This window comes from Alexandromys fortis, unplaced genomic scaffold (assembly GCF_014885135.2).
Source record: "Alexandromys fortis isolate MF-2015 unplaced genomic scaffold, M_Fortis_MF-2015_v1.1 scaffold_209, whole genome shotgun sequence".
Taxonomy (NCBI): domain Eukaryota; kingdom Metazoa; phylum Chordata; class Mammalia; order Rodentia; family Cricetidae; genus Alexandromys; species Alexandromys fortis.
This window is the reverse complement of record NW_026068090.1, coordinates 2,098,742-2,117,203: the sequence shown is the minus strand read 5'-3', so window position 1 is coordinate 2,117,203 and position 18,462 is coordinate 2,098,742. Positions and strand designations below refer to the sequence as shown.

Genomic DNA, 18,462 nt, shown 5'->3' with positions numbered 1-18,462 from the left:
TTTTGGTTTTGAGACAGGGTTTCTCTGTGGCTTCGGAGCCTGTCCTTGAACTACCTCTGTAGGAGCCTGTCCTTGAACTACCTCTGTAGACCAGGCTGGTCTCGAACTCACAGAGATCCGCCTGCCTCTGCCTCCAGAGTGCTGGGATTAAAGGCATGTACCATCATCGCCCGGCCCAAGTGACCTTTTATGGCAAGGGAAAAAAAAGAAAAGAAAAGAAATAGAAAAAAAGAGGAAGAAGAATCTGAGGGACCCTGGGCCCCCAGTCGAATGCACCACATAGAGTGTGCAGTGCTAGCGTGGGTCACAATTTTAACTAAGGGAAGCCATCCACAGATGAATGTCTTGAAGACCATGGTTGGGGATAGTCTCCCCGTTTCTAGGAACACCAAAGTGTTGCCAGAGCTCAACGTTCAATTCCTCAGGTTCGGAGAAACGGTTAAGCTGACCAGAATAGGGAAACTCACCAATTGAAGCCGGTGTTGTTCGGAGAAGTCATGCTCAGGCATATGGAACAAGTGGTTGTTGTGGAGAATTTCCTGGTTCCAGATCACAGGACCACGGGAGAGGGGCTCAGGGTGGGAGAGAGTCTTAGCACCAATGAAATCACCTGGCGCCAGTGAGACACAAACAAACCTGCTTAGGAGTTTATTAGAGGGGGTGCAAACAGGCCTGGGGATCGGTGGGGGGGGATGACACAAGTACACAGGGGGTTGGTGTGACTACGTCATACGCAGAAGATGCAGATGGGCCACTCACGCATGCGCACAAGGGTTTTAGTGGAGTCATATGTGTATGTAACCCAAGGGCCCATCAGCACATGCCTGCCTTTAGAACCCGAAGTGCAGCCTTCTCTGTGGTTGAATAATTACATGAGCTATGTGACGCTGTGGAGTATGAGGAGAAAGCCTAAAACGGGGGAATTTGAGAAAAGAAACTGAGAGTTCCTCACTCACTTTAAATTTTTAAAATAAACTATAATTGTGATGGTTCATTTGCCAGTTTGAGGGGATTTAGAATGACTATGGAAAACAAATCTCTAGGCCTGTCTGGGGATTATCTAGCGTAGGTTAACTGAAGTAGGAACACTAACCCTAAATGTGGGCGGTACCACGGAATAAAAGAAGGTGCTTCCTGGGCACAAGCACCTCCCTCTGATATGACCTGTTCCTGCGGCCAATCTGCGTGCATGACAACATGACAGCTCCAAGGAGGGTTTCATTGTCGAGTCAGAGGCATCTGGAAGAATCCAGAGCAGGGAGACAAAATAATGGGCTGACATGACCAGGATGAACTTGGCCATGAAGGAGGCAGAGATGGGGAGAGGAAGAGAGCAGGTAACTAACCAAAATAGCAGGGTCATAAGGGAATGAGAAGCTGGCAGGAGGGGAGCCCAAGGCAGGAAAGGGTGGGGTGAGAAGAGTCAGGGTGCCAGCATAAACTTCGCAACAAGCACGGAGGCCGGGGTGTATTGTAGATTGCTAATGGGCACCACAGATAGCTATCAGAGTTCGTTTGGACCTGACACATATCTTTCCTGAGATGAAACTAAGTCAAACCCTTCCATCCATGCTGTGGTGGTGTACACAGAGGCTGGTGGATCTATGTGAATTCAAGGCTAGCATGGTCTACAGAGTGAGTTCCAGGAGAACCAAGGCTACACAGAGAAATCCTAACATAAAACCACTCCTACCCATGCAAAAATAGAAATAAAAAGCAAATCCATAAACAAACAAAACAAAAATCCCTCCATCCCTTCCTTAAATTGCTACTGTCAGGTGTTTTGTCTCAGCAACAGAAAAGTAACTAACACTGAGGAAAACCACCATTTTTAAGTACTGCATCTACTGAGTGTACAGAGAGATTTGCCATCTTAAAGTACGGTTCAGGAAACGGGGAGCCAAGGAAAGTTTCTAAGTGGGAGAGAGAGGTCGCTGTATTTGGAGATAGTATTTTTTTTTAATAGCCTTTCAGCTTTGAAAAAATGGTGTGTACTCCCTTAAACAATTCGGGCAATATAAAATAAGAGTAACTTGAAACCTAACAAACCTTTTCCAAAGATAACCTCTGATATCCTTTTGGAGAATCTCTTTCCTGAAACCGTTATAATTTTACATCCTCAAACTTCAAATAAATTGAACCTGTCTAATCATGCTGTTTTTGTAACCAATTTGCCCTTCTGAGAGCAAACTGTGAAGAGCCTTCAGTGTCTAAAGATATTTATCTGATTTTAAACGGCTGCTTAGCACTGCGTTGCATGTATGCATACATCACCGTTTATTGAATCAGCCCACACTGATGGATACCTACATCTTTCCCATCTCCTATTCAATAACCTTCTCCATAACCTTGGTCATTCTTTTCTAACATTTTCGGTCATTTTTGCAAATTAAATACCTATAAGTAATGTAAATGTAAACAAATATCCTTTTTACATGGGAATTTAAGTTGCAGAATTGTCCTCTAATTTGCAGGGAAGCCTGTCAGGCGTCTGCTGTGTCAGTTCTGGAGAGACAGTGACAACGGGGATGGCGAGGAGAGTACAGAATTACAGATGATGCAGGCCATCTAGGCCCAAGCTAGTAATAGTCCTTCCCCCTTTCCTCTCTTTCACTTCTTTTTCTTAACATGGAGGAAGGACTGAGAACTACACGTCCCAGCATTTCGCACGGACTACACTCCTGGGAACTGTAGTACCGGGTCTGAGAGGGGTTCGGAAGGAGAGGCAGGGCAGCTGTGTGAGGCATGCTGGGAAGTGTAGTCCCTCGGGCGGAAGCGAGTGCTTGTGTAGGTTGGAGACACAGAGAGCTTTGCTTCATGGAGATGAGGCTGCAGAAATATCCGACTTCCCTCTCAAGCGTTCTTTGAGTTTACAAAAGTCTCCCGTGGACCGTCAGCTTCATTCCATTGTCTGTGTCCCAAGAGGGTGCGGCCCCAGGGCCGCCGCGCGGTTGGAAGATGCAGGCCGCGCAGGGCCGCGGCAGAGCATGCCGGGAGTTGTAGTCCAGCAGCTCTGAGGCTGTGGGACGTGTCCCCCGCCCTTCTCAGCGGTCCCCCGCCCCCTCCCTCAGCCTCCTCCTCTCTCGCCTGCAGCCGAGCGTCCCCTTCCCCCACCGTCGGGTTTCTCCGCGGCTACTGCAGCGGATTCCGAGCCGAGTAGCTGAGAAGGAGGAGGAGGCTCCCGTCCCTGCGCGCCATCCACCACCCTACTGGACACGGACGAGGGAACGAGAGCGTCGCCGCGGTAGCCTCCGAAGCAGACAAGGGCACCGCCGCCTCAGCCGCCGCCGCCGCCGCGGTTTTCGCTTGTCGCAGCTCGCCGGTGAGGAGACCCCCGCACCCCTGGCCCGCTCCTGTGGAGCTTGGGCTGGTGGCGCCGGCGAGAATGAGGGTGGGGGCCGTGGGGCTCCCACGCTGGCCTTGGGGGGAGGGGACTGAAGTGGCGATGGAACGGCGGGCTGGTGGGGAGACTTGTCCGAGCGCGGGCTGGGGGTTGGGTGAGGGTGGGACCCCAGCAGGTCAAGGGAGGGTAGCAGGGGAGGGGGGCGACTTTACATGGAGAAGGGGTTCCCGGACCTGGGACGGGAGCATGGTGTGTGTGGGGTACCGAGGTGGAATTTGGGATTGTCTTTGGGTGAGGTGGAAGGTGAGACTGGAGGGGAGGGGTGTCTCTTCATGGGGGAGGGGACTGAATGAAGGTGATGATTTGGGGTTGGCCTGAAGCAGTTGACAGCTCGGGGTCAGAGCTGGGGTGGGGGCTAAGGAGATCTTTTCAAAGCGGAGTGGGATATAAATGTTGGCTAGGACTCCGCGGAGTGCTAATTTTGGAAGGTGGCATTTGGGGTAGACCTGGGGAAGGCTGATGGAGATGGTAGCAGCTGGGGATGAAGGGTTTGCCATGGGTTGAGACTTAAGCTTGAGGTGGGCTTCCGGGAATGGTAGAATTTGTGGATACTTAAGGAAATAGCTTGAGTTTGGAGAGAACAGAAGCGGTAGAATTTGGGGTTTTCTGGGGGTCGGCTGCTGGAGGTTGGAATATGGGCTGGGAGGGGCGAGACTTCCAACTACAGGAGACGGATGGTAAACTGACGGGAAAATTGTACGTTGGGCCCCAAACAGGAAGGCAGGGATTGAAATTGGGGATGAGCTCACAGTAGAAAAGGATTTAGGGTGAGTTTAGAGTCACTGGAGGAAGCAAGGTGGCTCCCCTGGGCATGAGTTGGAGGCAGAGGGTATGTAAGACTACCTACTCAGCTGGACTCCCTGAAAGAATACTGGAAGGGGGTGAGCAAGCTTAGGTGATGGTGTCTTAAAGAGAATGTCTCTGCCAGTTTTGCAGGATTTCCAGTCTGATGAGCTGGTTACCTGCGGTGTGGTGGCAGAGGGTGAATTTAAGACGTGGGAGAGCCAGTATTGTGGGAACCGTAGGGACAGAGAGGATGCAGAGGGGCGGTGAGCAGTGCTGGGAAGGAGTGGACTGGCTTATGTCGGAAAGGATGTCCTCTAAGACACCAGAGGTGTAGGAGCTAGAACACTTAACGTGGTAAAGAGCGTGGTTGCTTTGGTGAGAGACAATAATACTAAGGTCATTAGAAGGTCTCCTGGGGGATCTTATGCTGTCAGTTTGACCTTTTTGTTGGGTCTATGTTGGTATTGTCTGGAAATAACAGCCCAAGGGTAAGGTTTTGAAAGAACCTTCATTTAAGGTAGAATTAATGGAGGGGGTTGTCTTTCCATTTCTATGTCATAAAGAGAAACTTGGGGGCTGGGGGAAGCCACTCTCAGAGTAAAGGCGGCGAAGGTGAAATTGTGCCTGCCCTCTCCCCCGGTACACTGAAAGCTGGTTCTGGGACTTGTCACTTAGACGGACTGATGAACTTGAGGCTGTTGAGGGTGCATTCTTGCCTGAGAACCGGTTAATGATATTGAAAGATAGGAAAACTGAATTTATTTTCTAGGCAGACAAGGTGCACGTATGTAGAAAGAAGTTAGCAAGCCCCTCTTTCCCCCAATAAAATTGATTGCTTGATGACTCCATTTATTGGTGTCCTTGTTTGCCAGGCAATTAGGCCCATCATTGTACTGCAGACTAATAATCCTGAGATGAGTCTTGGCATTACCACTTTATGTAAACACAGAGAAGACAGGAAATAGAGAAATGTAATAAATATTCATTTGGTACTGATGGGGTTGTTCATTTGATTCTCTTTTGACATTACTTGATAAGATTTAAAATAATTGGATTGTTTCTGTAGATTGAATTTTCTTCTAAAGGAATTCAACTAATCAGAATTCTGTCAGGTGTGGATAAATGAAGTATATACAGCCATATTTTATTTTTAAGGGGATGATGTTGATGTAGGCATGTTGTAGTAACTACAAAAACAATAACTCCATCTATTTAATCAGAAATTTGATTTAAAACTTGAGACAAGTTTATTCTTGTGGTAGAATGCTGATGATGGAAGGTGGGGACATCTTTAGGGAAACAGCTTTCTGGATTATGTGCGCTAACTATGATACGTTAAACTTGAAGTGGTTGTTGATTAGAGAAAAAATGAGGAGAAGTGAAAAGAAGATAAAATTGATACCAATACAAATTTTTTTTTGTTGTTAAAAAATTTTTATCTACAAAAAAAACCCGTTTTCCTTGGGTTTCATAATTGAACACATAAAATGCCCATATAGAGGCAAAATTTGCCTCCCCTCATGGGTGGAGTGATGGAGGGGTAGACATCCTTGGAATTCTGGGGGTTTTTGTTGTTTATTCTTGTTTTTGTTTTTTTGGATGCTTTCTGTGTCCTAATAAAACAACAGCAACAACAAAACAAAAACAAAAAACCCAAGCTTAAGCAGTAAGAATGTAATCTAACCAGTGAGGGCATTTCTCCTCATAATTTTATTCTGGGGTCCAGACATTGCTTTTGTGAATTTGCTGACAGACTGGCCATTCATGTTAAAGCTCAGAATGAAAAGCAGTCACCTGGGAGAATTGTGTTGGTGGATTGATTTTCCCTATAGCCATGGTTACCTGTGCAGTGTGAGGCAGACAAGGGGAGAGTAGGGAACAGGTGGAGGGATAGGTAGACAGGAGTCTGGCAAAAATGAAGAGCCCATGGATTTAGGAGTCAAGGGTTTTCACTTCAAATCCCAGTTTTGATTTCAGTCTTTGAAAGGGGACTGATTTCAGTAAAGTCATAAAACCCTTTTTATACTTAGTGGTAATTATTGCACAATACTGTGAATACATTGAAAATCTTGAATTGTGTGTTTAACTGTGGTAAAATGGCAAAACAAAACATTCATACTTCACAAAGGCTGTCAAGGGAGACAGACGAGTTCATGTCTTAAATACCTTGTGTATATATAAATGTATTTATATGATCCACTATTTATATGATGCTGCTCAGTGCGGGGGGGGGGGGGGGGGGGGGGGGGGGGGGGGGGGGGGAGACAGAGATGAGCTAAGAGCGGTTGTCAGGGAGCTTCCGTCGTCAGGGAAGGACAGACTGCTTTCAGTTTAGAAGTGAGGCAAAATGAATGTGGTGGCTGACGTGTGGATTCTGAAGCTCACCGCTGCTGGGTGTGACCTTGGGCACAACGAGATTATCTGTAAAGTGAGGAAATAAAATTAACCTCATTTGTTTGTTTTGTGGGTTAAATAGAATAAGAAAGCATTTAACACAGTGTGTTATGTAGTGCATGTTAAAACAATATTAGTTTTCATTATCTTGGAGAGATGGGCAGAAACTGGAACAGTGAATGTTCACCTGCCGCTGCTTACTTCTTAGTGTTATGACATTCTTTTGTTTAGAAAGAAGTTATTAGTTATAAATAAGTTATATTATTTTGAAATCATGATTTATCTACAGTTTGTATGTTTATAGTTTAGTTACTTTAAGCAGTTCATAAAAATATCAAAAACAGAGCGGTGAGCGTCATAATCTAGCAGATAGCAGCTGTGCTGTTAACAGTAATAAAATGCTTTGTTTAGGGCGATGAGTGACAGAGAACAAGTTATTTCCTAGAATTCTGATTCACCAACCTGGCCATATCTTTTTAAATTATGAAATGGCTCATATGTAATACATAAAGGTGTATTTAACACAAATCCACATTTAGAATATTAAGTTCAGCCAGGCATGGTGACACACACCTTTAATCCCAGCACTTGGAAGGCAGAGGCAGACAGATCTCAGTGAGTTCGAGGCCCAGGACAGTCAAGACTGTTACACAGAGAAACCCTGTCTCGAAAAACCAAAAGAAAGGAAAAAGAAAAAGAAAGAAAAAGGACTACGGGATTTCTTCCTAGTGAATTTTTGGGACCCAGTGCCACATTAAGTGTTATTAATAGCTAAAAATGAATTAAGGATTTTTTGAAGTGGGAGATATATGTTGTTTGTTTGCCATTATTCAGACAAATATAGCTCTGCTCTTTGTTTTTTTTGTAATAATTACAGAAAGTAATAGAGTGAGGACTATTTGTACACATTGAAGAGGGTATTAATACTTATTGTTGGGTTGATACATGAATTAAATAAGGACAAAGTACATAGACACATAGTTTCCATTTAATATAGTAGCTATTATTGTTACTTATTTTTTAAAAGATTTATTCATTTATAATGTACAGTCTTCTGTCTGCATGTACACTTGCAGGCCAGAAGGGGACACCAGATTTCATTATGAATGGTTATGAGCCACCACGTGGTTGCTGGGAATTGAACTCAGGACCTTTGGAAGAACAAGTCAAGTGCTCTTAACCGCTGAGCCATCTCTCCAGACCCTTACTGATGTTTTTATTTTACTTTTTTTTTAAATATTTATTTATTTATTTATTCATTTATTTATTATGCATACAATGTTATGTCTGTGTGTATGCCTGCAGGCCAGAAGAGGGCACCAGATCTCATTACAGATGACTGTGAGCCACCATGTGGTTGCTGGGAATTGAACTCAGGACCTTCAGAAGAGCAGGCAATGCTCTTAACCGCTGAGCCATCTCTCCAGCCCTTTATTTTACTTTTGAATTGTTTCTTGAGACTGCCCTTTTGTTACTTAGTATTTTCTATCTCTTAACTGTTGAGATTGTATACATGTATCACCATATCCAGCTCAAAAAGTTAATTTTTTGTTGTTGTTGCTGCTGAACCCCGGGTGTCTCATATACGCAGGGCAAGCACTCTGATGAGCTTTATATCCAGACCAAACTTTTACGTTGATCTTTTTTTTTAATTTTAAAAACTTATTTATTAATTATGTATACAGGGTTCTTCCTGCATGTATCCCTTCAGGCCAGAAGAGGTAACCAGATCTCATTACAGATGGTTGTGAGCCACCATGTGGTTGCTGGGAATCGAACTCAGAACCTCTGGAATAGCAGTCAGTGCTCTTAACCTCTGAGCCATCTCTCCAGCCCAGTAGTTTTTTTCTTAAAAGGTCAGAGATACTAGGTTTAAGTCCCCTAAGGCTCTGGAGAGAGAGGGTACTGAGCTTGAGCAAACAGCCCCAGAAATACTTTTTAGTATATTTATTAAATAGTTGTAAATATTTTGATACTGTACAGAAACTGTAGTTTTTCTCTCTTTTTCTTTCCTTCCTTTCCTTCCTTCCTTTTTTAATTTTTTTATGTTTTGGTTTTTCAAGACAGGGTTTCTCTGTGTAGTAGACAAGTCTGGCCTTGAACTACAGAGATCCACTTGTCTCTGCCTCCTGAGTATGGGACTAAAGGTGTGTGCACCACCGCCTGGCTTATGTGAGTATTTGATGAGGGTTTTCTTAGCTAATAGATGACTGCTTCTGGCTGTGTCATCACATATGAGGTAGTATGATTGCTTTCATGAGAACATAGTAAAGTTTTCTTGTATCTTTTTCTTTTTTTTTTAAGACAGTACTTGATTTTGTTCCAGCTTGTCTGACTTAGAACTCACAGAGATCCATCTGCCTCTGTTTCTTGATTGCTAGGATTAAGGCATGAACCATCATTATCTATCCAGTCTGTCCTTTTTCTTTTAGGTGTGTGTGTGTGTGTGTGTGTGTGTGTGTGTGTGTGTACTGAACTCATTGTGAAGGTCAGAGTATAATTTTGGTGAGGTGTTTTTCTCCTAACATGTATATTCCCAGAGTCAAACTCAGGTTGTCAGGCTTGACAGCAAGCACCTTTACCTCCTAATCCATCTTGTACGTCTCTTTTTTATTTGTGCATTTATTTATTTTTTATTGATTGATTGATTGAGGCAGGGATTCATGAGATCTAGTTTGTTTTCAAACTTGCTGATCCTCCTGTCTCTGCCTCTCAGGTGCTGGGATTATAGGCATGACCTTTTTTTCTCTGGTGTCTCTTTTTAACAAGAGTGCTAATTTCATCATTAGTGTAAACTAAATGCCATCTAAATCTCATTATAAATAACCTAAACCAGGGCCTGGAGAGACCGCTCAGCGGTTAAGAGAACCTTCCAGAGGACCCGGGTTCAATTCCCAGCACCCACATGGCAGTTCACAACTGTCTAAAAAATCCAATTCCAGGGGATCTGACACCTTCACACCAATACACATAAAAAAAAAGTTAAATAAATAAAAAAAAAATCTAAACCTAATGCCCCCAAAGCCTCCGATTTCCAGTCTAACTGCCATCTTATTGGGCTTCAGCATCTGTTAAAGAGGGAGCTACACAACTCAGTCCGGGCTCTGAGTGATCGTCTAAAAAGGTCAGTGTTTTCGCCTATATAATGTAAAAAAAATTGCATTAGTAATATTACTACTGATTCCCTCAGACAAATCTTTTTTCCATTCTTTCTTTCTTTTTCTTCTTTTGTTTGTTTGGTTTTGGTTTTGCAAGACAGGATTTCTTCCTAGTCCTGAAGACCAGGCTGGGCTCAGAGGCTGCCTGCCTCTGTTTCCCCAAGTCCTAGAAGTAAAAGCGTGTGCTGCCAATGCCAGCAACACATCTTGTCTTATTTCTTTTGAAAGTTACAAATTTATTATGGACGACAAATACTAACTGCTGTTTTCTTGAGTAACAGTCTTACATTGTTCATTTTTGGAAAAGTGTCTGCAAACATCTAAGTCTGAATGATTAGGGTTTGCCTGCTGTGGTGTTATTTTGTTTTTGCTCTAACAAATAAAGCTTGCCTGAAGATCAGAGGGCGGAGCTAGCCTCTAGTTAACCATAGAGGTCCGGAGGTCTGTACAGACAGACAGGAAATAATATGGCTGGGCAGAATATAAGGTGGGAGGAGATAGGAGCTTAGCCCTTTTATGGCTGAGGAGTTAGCAAGGTAAGAGTTGGCTGTGGCTGCTCCTTTGTCTCTCTGATATTTCAGCATTTGCACTCATACCTGGCTCTGGGTTTTTATTATTAAGACAGATTAGAATTTGTGCTGCATTCTGCCACTTGTTTGTTCAATTGAAAATAGAGTTTTACGGAAAAAAGTAGTTCAACTTACAACCTCATTGCAAGGATGTTTTAGAGCTTTTGAGTCAGTTCTTGTACTTTGTTGCATAGCAAAAACACTTTATATGTGTGTCTTATCACACCGAATGAAAAAAGATATGTAGTTAAAGATTGACATTTGAGATTTAGCAAATTAATAATCTTTGTGGTTTCATCAGAAACAAAATAATTGAAACAGAATAGTGAAAGTAATAGTTCTGTTGTTTTTGTTTTATTTGTGTGTGTTTTTATAGTTGCTTTCATTTCCTCAATCTAAACTGACTTGCTTTTATTTAGTGTATTTCCAGGCTTCTTTCTTTTTTCTTTTTTCGGGGGGAGATGGGTTTCAAGACAGGGTTTCTCTGTGTAACAGTCCTAGCTGTCCTAGAACTCTTTCTGTAGTCCAGGCTGGCCTCATACTCACTGAGATCCACCTGCCTCTGCCCCTCAAGTGCTAGGATTAAAGGTGTGTACCACCACTGCCCGCCCAGGCTTCTTATAAAGTATATTAAGATTCTTGAGAATAGCAGTTCTTTACCTTTGGGGGTTGTGTATTAGATATTCTATATTTCAGAATGATTCATAATAGTAGCAAAATTACAGTTATGCAGTAACAACACAAATAATTTTATGGTTGGGGGTCACCACACATGATAGACTGTATTCAAGGGTTGCAGCAGTAAGAAGGTTGAGGAACAGAAACAGTTGAATACATTGGGTTACATGATCTGCTCTGGGCAGTCCAGCAGTGACTGTTTTCACACCAAAGAGGCTGAGAACCAGTAGCTTCTCAATCAATAAAGATACCGTCGAGAGAAGGCCTGTAGAGCCTGTAGAATTCCTGTGCAGCTATTAGTCTTCAGTTCATTAGACATCAGAAGAAGTGGGGTTCTGAGTTCTACCTGCATACAAGTGATAACAGCTTTTGTTCCTACCACCACTGGACATTTTACATCCCTGAATTCCATAATAGTTCTAGGAACTAGGGGTGAATAAGGTAAAGACTTACCTTATTCTTAACTATTAATCTTAATAGTTAAGTTATATCGTAATAGTTAATCTATACTATTAATCTTAACCAGTTAAAAATTTAATTTATTGAGGGCTGGAGAGATGGCTCAACAGTCCAGAGGACCCGGGTTCAATTCCCAGCACCCACATGGCCGCTCACAACTGTTTGTAACTAAATAAAAACTTAAAAAATTAATTTATTGAATAGCAACTTTTTCTTTTGTTACAATAGATTTCTTTAGAGAAACTTGGTTTAAATAATTGAGGTTACTAGGAATGGTGCTTCATGTCTATAATCCCAGTACTTCGAAAGCTGAGACGAGAAGATTGACAATGAGTTTGAGCTAGTCAGGGCTGCAGAGTGATACCCTATCACATGTGGATTGTAGTATCTCAGGGATAGAACACGAGGACCTGTGTTTGATTCTCAGCATGGGGCGGGAGGGTCAGGGGAATAAAAATGATCATTTATTTGATACTGACACTGATAGTATTTTTATGTCATTTAAGTTTATTCATCAGAATAATTTTGCAAATAAGTTTAAATTCCTTTTGTTGGGTTTTCTTGACGTGTGATATTCAAAATGACTTAATCTTTTTATAACTTTTTCTGTTTATTAGATGAGGATATAGTGATATGTAGCTATGGTGAAGATTAAATGAAATGAAGTAGTGCTTGGTACAGGACATGATTTTCTGTAAATCATAGTTCCATTAACTGTTAGTGTTTCCTTCAAACTCACATACCGAAGCTCTAATCCCCAATGTGATGGAATTTGGTGCATGATTAGATCTTCATTGTAGAATGCTCATGATGGGGTTAGTGTCTTTATAAGATGACATACTAGGAGCATGCCGCTCTCTGTTCTCAACTGTGTGAGGGTGCAAAGAGATGAGTGCCATCTGGAAGACAGGAAGCAAGTCCTCACCAGACATTGCATCTCCTGGCACCTTGTTTTTGGACTTTCCAGCTTCCAAACTTATAAGAAATAAATGTTAATAGTACCAGTTACATACGCAGCCAGAACTAAAACTGATAGCCTGTTTATTATCACTCTCACTTTGATTTTTTTTTTTAAAGGTTGACACTTTATAGACTAAGCTGGCCTCAAACCCATAGAGATCGGCTGCTCCCGTCTTTTGAGAGTTAGGATTATAGACATTCATTTTGCTCACTTTGACTTTGAGGAACTGGACACATTTCGAAACCTTTCTAACCCTTCTAGTAGGAATTAAGTGTAGAATTCATTTTCAAGTTTATGTGATATAAAAAAAAACCTTCACTTTATTCTTTTACCAACTCACATTTTATAATTAAAATTACGTTTATATGAAATTGTATTCCAAAATGCTATTGTTTACAAAAATATTTGTTGTTCATAAGCATTTAAAACTTTCAGCCCATCAGTGGTGGCACACACCTTTAATTCCAGCACTCAGGAGGCAGAGGCAGGCAGATCTCTGTGAGTTCAAGCCTGGTCTACAAGAGCTAGTTCCGGGACAGGCTCCAAAGCTACAGAGAAACCCTGTCTGGAATTAAAAAACAAACAAACAAACAAAAAAACCCTTTCAGTGATGTCTTATTAACATAATCTAGAAACTAAAATGGTCAAGGAAATAGTTCTTTTGTTTGGCATATGTGTGATCAGAGAAATTTAAATGTTGATACTATGATGGTCAGTGGTTAGTAAAAAAACAAATGTGGTGTGATTGTGTGTGTGTGTGTGCTGCAGGCCGCTTCCTGCCCAAGAGGGCTCCCGGCCACCGGCTGGCTTTACCCAAAATAATTACACAGAAACTGTATTCTTTTAAACACTGCTTGGCCCATTAGCTCTAGTCTCTTATTGGCTAATTCTCTCACATCTTGATTAACCCATTTCTAATATTCTGTCTAGCACCACGAGGTGGTGTCTTACCGGGAAGGATCTTAACCTGAGTCCATCTTGGAGAGGAGAGCTATAGCGTCTGCCTAACTTCCCTTCTTCCCAGAATTCTTTTCTGTTTACTCCGCCTACCTAATTTTCTCTCCTATCAAAGGGCCAAGGCAGTTTCTTTATTAACCAATGAAAGTAACACATAGACATATGATCCTCCTCCATCATGTGTATACTCATGGTGTGTGTGAGAGTGCATTTTCCTTTAAACAGCTTCACTGAGGTAAAACTGATATACAAGAAATGAGAAAAATTTTATGTAGTTTGCTAAGTTTTGCTTCTTTCATAGCCATTAAACCATCACTACAATTCTGATGGTGAGCATTCTTGTCTCCTCTATAAGTTTCCTGATGGGTCTTTAAAATCATTCTGCTTTGTTCTGCCCCCAACTCAAGCAGCTGCTGATGTGGTCTCTCTCTCTCTCTCTCTCTCTCTCTCTCTCTCTCTCTCTCTCTCTCTCTCTCTCTCTTTCTTTTCCTTTTCTTTTCATTAATTTTTACATCCTTTACCCTCCCTTCTGTTCCCACCCCGCAATCCACTCCTCTGTTTCTGTAGGAAAAGGGCAGCTCTCCTCTGAGTAGCAACAAAATATGGCTGATGTGTTTTCATTTTCTAATACCACAGATTTAACAGTGGTTTTGAGGTCATATCAGCGAGCATTCAGCCTTAGTTTACTTGTAAAATAAGGATGCTACCACCTGCTTAAAAGACCATGAGAAATATTGGGGAGCATGTACACTGAGAACTAGCATGGTGCTCAACATCTAGGAGACTCTCCAGCCCCAGGATCCAGTATTACCATTTTGTTATTTCATTTGGTGGGCTGAGGATTTTAGGACTCTGTCTCAAGCTCATGCTGTCCTTTGAACCAACTTCTAGTGCTCTTGAAACAGGAGAGTTTAGATTAGATAGCTTGAGGCCCTGTGGGATTTTTGGTGCGCCTCCATGCCCAATGCTCTGCATGCCGTTAGTTCAGAACAGATGTTCTTCATAAATAAGCAAGAACTCCAATCAGATATTTAAGTCTTTATGCCTAGATGTGAATTTGGCATTATGATGAAGTTGCATAAGCAGTGAGCTTGTAGTCCAGGAGTTCTGTTTAGTTTCCCTTCTGCCCTGAGTAAAGGATAAAGTATGACCATCACTCACTCTATAAATTGGTTTTAGAAAGTGAACTGTACGTTTACTACTTTTACATCCCTCATGACTGCTTTGTAGTGCTAGGACTTCATGAAAGATTCAGGTAGAATTTAGGTTTGGTAGCTCAGAAATATGTTTTAAAAAGTACTTTATTAGGTACCACTAAGAGGTAGGATAAAGAAAGCAAAAACTCAGAAGAATGTTTATAATTTTAAAATCAGAGAACCTTTAACTCAGATCTTAGTTTTAGAAGCTCTGTGACTTAGGGCAAATGACTTTTTTTCTCTTGAGTCCTAAATTCTTAACCTGCCAGTAAGATGTGTACGTTCTGTCTCAGGGTTGTGAGAACTAGGAATGCCGTCTGCAGTGGTTGGCATATAGCAGGTGCTAGTTTCATTCCTTCCATTTTCACATTTGCCTTGCCTTTCCCATGATGTAAAAAGCACAGAATAGTTGTTCCGTAGTTGTCTCAGGTCATTTATTTAAGTCTGAAGATACAGTCTGAGGTATGTGATGCTAACACTATAAAAGGGGAAGGCCTCTGCCATGCTTTTGTATTTTCTCATTAGTTCTCACTGCTCTAGCTTGAGGTACTTTGTATTGTCGGGAGCCAAGGAAACCAGGGGCCATTTTCTTGTCTCTTCTGTGTTTATTTGGGCTGGAGGATTGTAAAGGTTTCCTAGTGAATAGAATGATTTACTCAATCAGATTCTTCTTCCTGGGCAAGCCCAGGAACTGCTTGTTGGGAGAGAAAACAAAGCAGGGGAAAACTGGTGAGTTTTGCATATCAAGTCTTGGATTTTTGAGTTTGGTGGCAGGTGAGGAGTAAAGGGTTCTTCATTTCCCCTTTCCCTCTAGAGTGTGTACCCCAGCACAAAGCAGCTTTAAGATGGGGTCTGCTTTGTCATTTCCTAGAAATGACTGCTCTGATAACAGCTTGCATCTCTTTGTGGCAGTGGGTGAAACAATAGGGACAACAAAGCCATTTATCTGGTAGCTGCAGCCTCAATGGTGTGTTTGTTTTAATAATGGTATAATTTGCAGGGCTCATAAATTGTGATTTTATTCTCATGGAAATAACTGCCTGATGGTATTTGGATTCTCTGGTCTTCTGTTGTGGATAATTTCACTAACATTCTAGCTGACAATTCCCTTTATTCCAGATTGTTCAGTCTGCTTGAGTAATTAGCCCAAATCAGAGCCAATTTTCTTTAGTTTGGGACTGGCAGGTGGTTACTAGGTATCTGGGATCTCCTGAAGAGGGATGAGGTTTTGCTCAGGGATTCAAGGCAGGTTCATTTTGATTATAGGAATTACCACCTCTCCCCAAGCCAGAATATTTGATAGATACTAAAAATTTAAATCACCTAAATATCTATTTTCCCATAATACCAAACAGTCTGTTGTATTTAGAGTATCATATGTTTGTGCTTTAAATTTTTGGCTGTAAATTTTGTGTATTTTGGCTGAGAAAATCCACAGAGGGCAAGAGATGATTAGAGCTACCATGTGCTAGACATTGTCCTAGGTGATTTACATATTATCTCTAAATTTTAATGAGAATCCCGAGAGAGGTAGTAGGTATTGTTTCCATTTTACCTATGCAAAAACCTTGAAAAAGAGAAGAGGAATTTAATTCAGAGAAGTAACTAAATTAAAATATTACAGCTAATTAGTGACAGGCTGTTTACCAATTTGAACATTCATGCTAGATTTTCAGTTAAAGTATAAGACATACATTCAAGAAAATACATTCAAGTTTCTAATCAACTCTTAGATAATACAGCAGTTGGATCAGTAATATACATGAACTGTCAAGTTGGGAGCATAGGCCCCAGCCCTTCGCATCTATCCCAGCCCCCAGGCCTGGTCTGGACTCCAAATCCCAGCAGGCCAGGTCCTGACCCCACCCCCAGGATATTTAAATGAGCCCCCAAAAGATGAACACGTGGTCTCCCTTTATCTTCCTCCCGGTGGTCGTGTTCTGTGGCCACCCAAGAGCGCAGAACTCCCATTAAACCTGGATATTTCTTAATTTGGCGTGTTTTGATTTGGCTTGATTGGGTATTTTGTGTCGGCAGGGAGTTCGCGTTAGGAAATATTCCTAACACATATCACCAGAATTATGCACCTGTTCTTTTTTATTATTTCATTTTAATAATATTTTGGTTTTTCGGTATAGGGTTTATGTAATGGTAAAACAGCATAGTTTCCCGACAGGTGGCAGTGGGCCACTGAGGGTGGGTTAGGGCAGTGGTGGGTGGGAAACCAGTTGGTCCCACCACCCGAAGCCTCAGTGGGTCCCTGGCAGGTGAGAGACAGAGACAGATAGGCACGCAGTGCATAGAAAGTGGGCATTTATTTTGTGGGTTATGGAAGGGAAAGGGGGGAAGGGGAGAAGGGGGAAGAGCAGAGAGAGAGAGGCAGAGGGAGAAGGAAAGGGAGGAGTGAGGGAGAGGAGAGGAGAAGCTACCTCTTAGGGAGAGAGGAAAAAGAGAGCTGGAAGATCCCTTGCCTCTCCAGAAGAGGGGAGGAGTGGGCGGGCTTGTCTCTTAAAGGATGCGACAAACCATTACAGTTTCTCTGTGTAACAGCTCTGGTCGTCCTGGAACTCATTTTGTAAAGCAGGCTGGCCATGAGCTCATAGAAATGTACCTGCTTTTGCCTCCCAAGTATTGGGATAAAAGGTGTGTGCCAACACAGCCCAGAGCTCTTTTTTATTTTTAAGATCTAAAATGTATTATTATTATATGAAGTGTGTATGAGTCCAGCCATGTACTTGATGAAGTACACTGTGCAGGTCAGAGGACAACTTTCGGTAGTTGGCTCTTCCCTTCCACTGCAACTATCAGGCTTGCTTGACAAAGGCTTTTTATTTGCTGAGCCATCTATCACCCCATCATCATCATCATCATCATTATTGTCTTATTATTAAGACAAAGTTTTACTATAGAGCATAGGGTAGCCTTAAATTGCCTATCTTCTCAGTGGTAGACTGTTGGGATCACTACACCTAGCAAGAATGCTGTTTTCTGTTTGCTTTGTTTTTAATGTTTTAATTTGTGTGTATATAAGGGGTGTGTGTATGTACTTCTGCATGTGTGTACAGAGATCAGAAGTCAACACTGGTATCTTTTGCTCTCTTTTTTGTTTGCTTTTTGAGACAGGGTCCCTAGCTGTTCAGGAACTCACTGTGTAGACCAGGCTGGCCTCACACTCACAGAGATCTGCCTGCCTCTACCTCCCGGATACTGGGGGTAAAGACATGTGCCACCATGACTTGGCATAAGTCTTCCTTTTATTTATTTATTTATTAAAGATTTCTGTCTCTTCCCCACCACCGCCTCCCCTTTCCCTCCCCTCCCCCAATCAAGTCCCCCTCCCTCGTCAGCCCCAAGAGCAATCAGGGTTCCCTGCCCTGTGGGAAGTCCGAGGACCACCCTCCTCCATCCAAGTCTAGTAAGGTGAGCATCCAAACTGCCTAGGCTCCCACAAAACCAATAGGTGTAGTAGGATCAAAAACCCATTGCCGGGGCTGGAGAGATGGCTCAGAGGTTAAGAGCATTGCCTGCTCTTCCAAAGGTCCTGAGTTCAATTCCCAGCAACCACATGGTGGCTCACAACCATCTGTAATGAGGTCTAGTGCCCTCTTCTGGCCAACAGGCATACAGACAGAATGTTGTATACATAATAAATAAATTTTAAAAAATTAAAAAAAAAACCATTGCCATTGTTCTTGAGGTCTCAGTAGTTCTCATTGTCCACTATGTTCAGCGAGACCGGTTTTAACCCAGGCTTTTTCAGACCCAGGCCAGCTGGCCTTGGTGAGTTCCCAATAGAACATCCCCATTGTCTCAGTGTGTGGGTGCACCCCTCGTGGTCCTGAATTCCTTGCTCGTGCTCTCTCTCCTTCTGCTCCTGATTTGGACCTTGAGATTTCAGTCC

The 18,462-nt window shown here is 42.5% G+C and overlaps 1 protein-coding gene across 6 annotated transcripts in view; it reads left to right on the top strand.

The window, feature by feature from the left end:
* The first annotated feature begins 3,044 nt into the window (after positions 1-3,044).
* Fam168a (family with sequence similarity 168 member A) overlaps positions 3,045-18,462 on the top strand; it is a 134,136-nt gene continuing 118,718 nt past the window's right edge. For 3 of the 6 annotated variants that reach the window (XM_050122684.1, XM_050122682.1, XM_050122683.1), the window contains exon 1: positions 3,046-3,322. The gene's annotated coding sequence lies outside the window, so the exon portion shown is untranslated. Of the gene's footprint in view, positions 3,323-18,462 lie in introns of all 6 variants that reach the window. The other 3 variants (XM_050122687.1, XM_050122685.1, XM_050122686.1) reach the window with 3 other exon arrangements.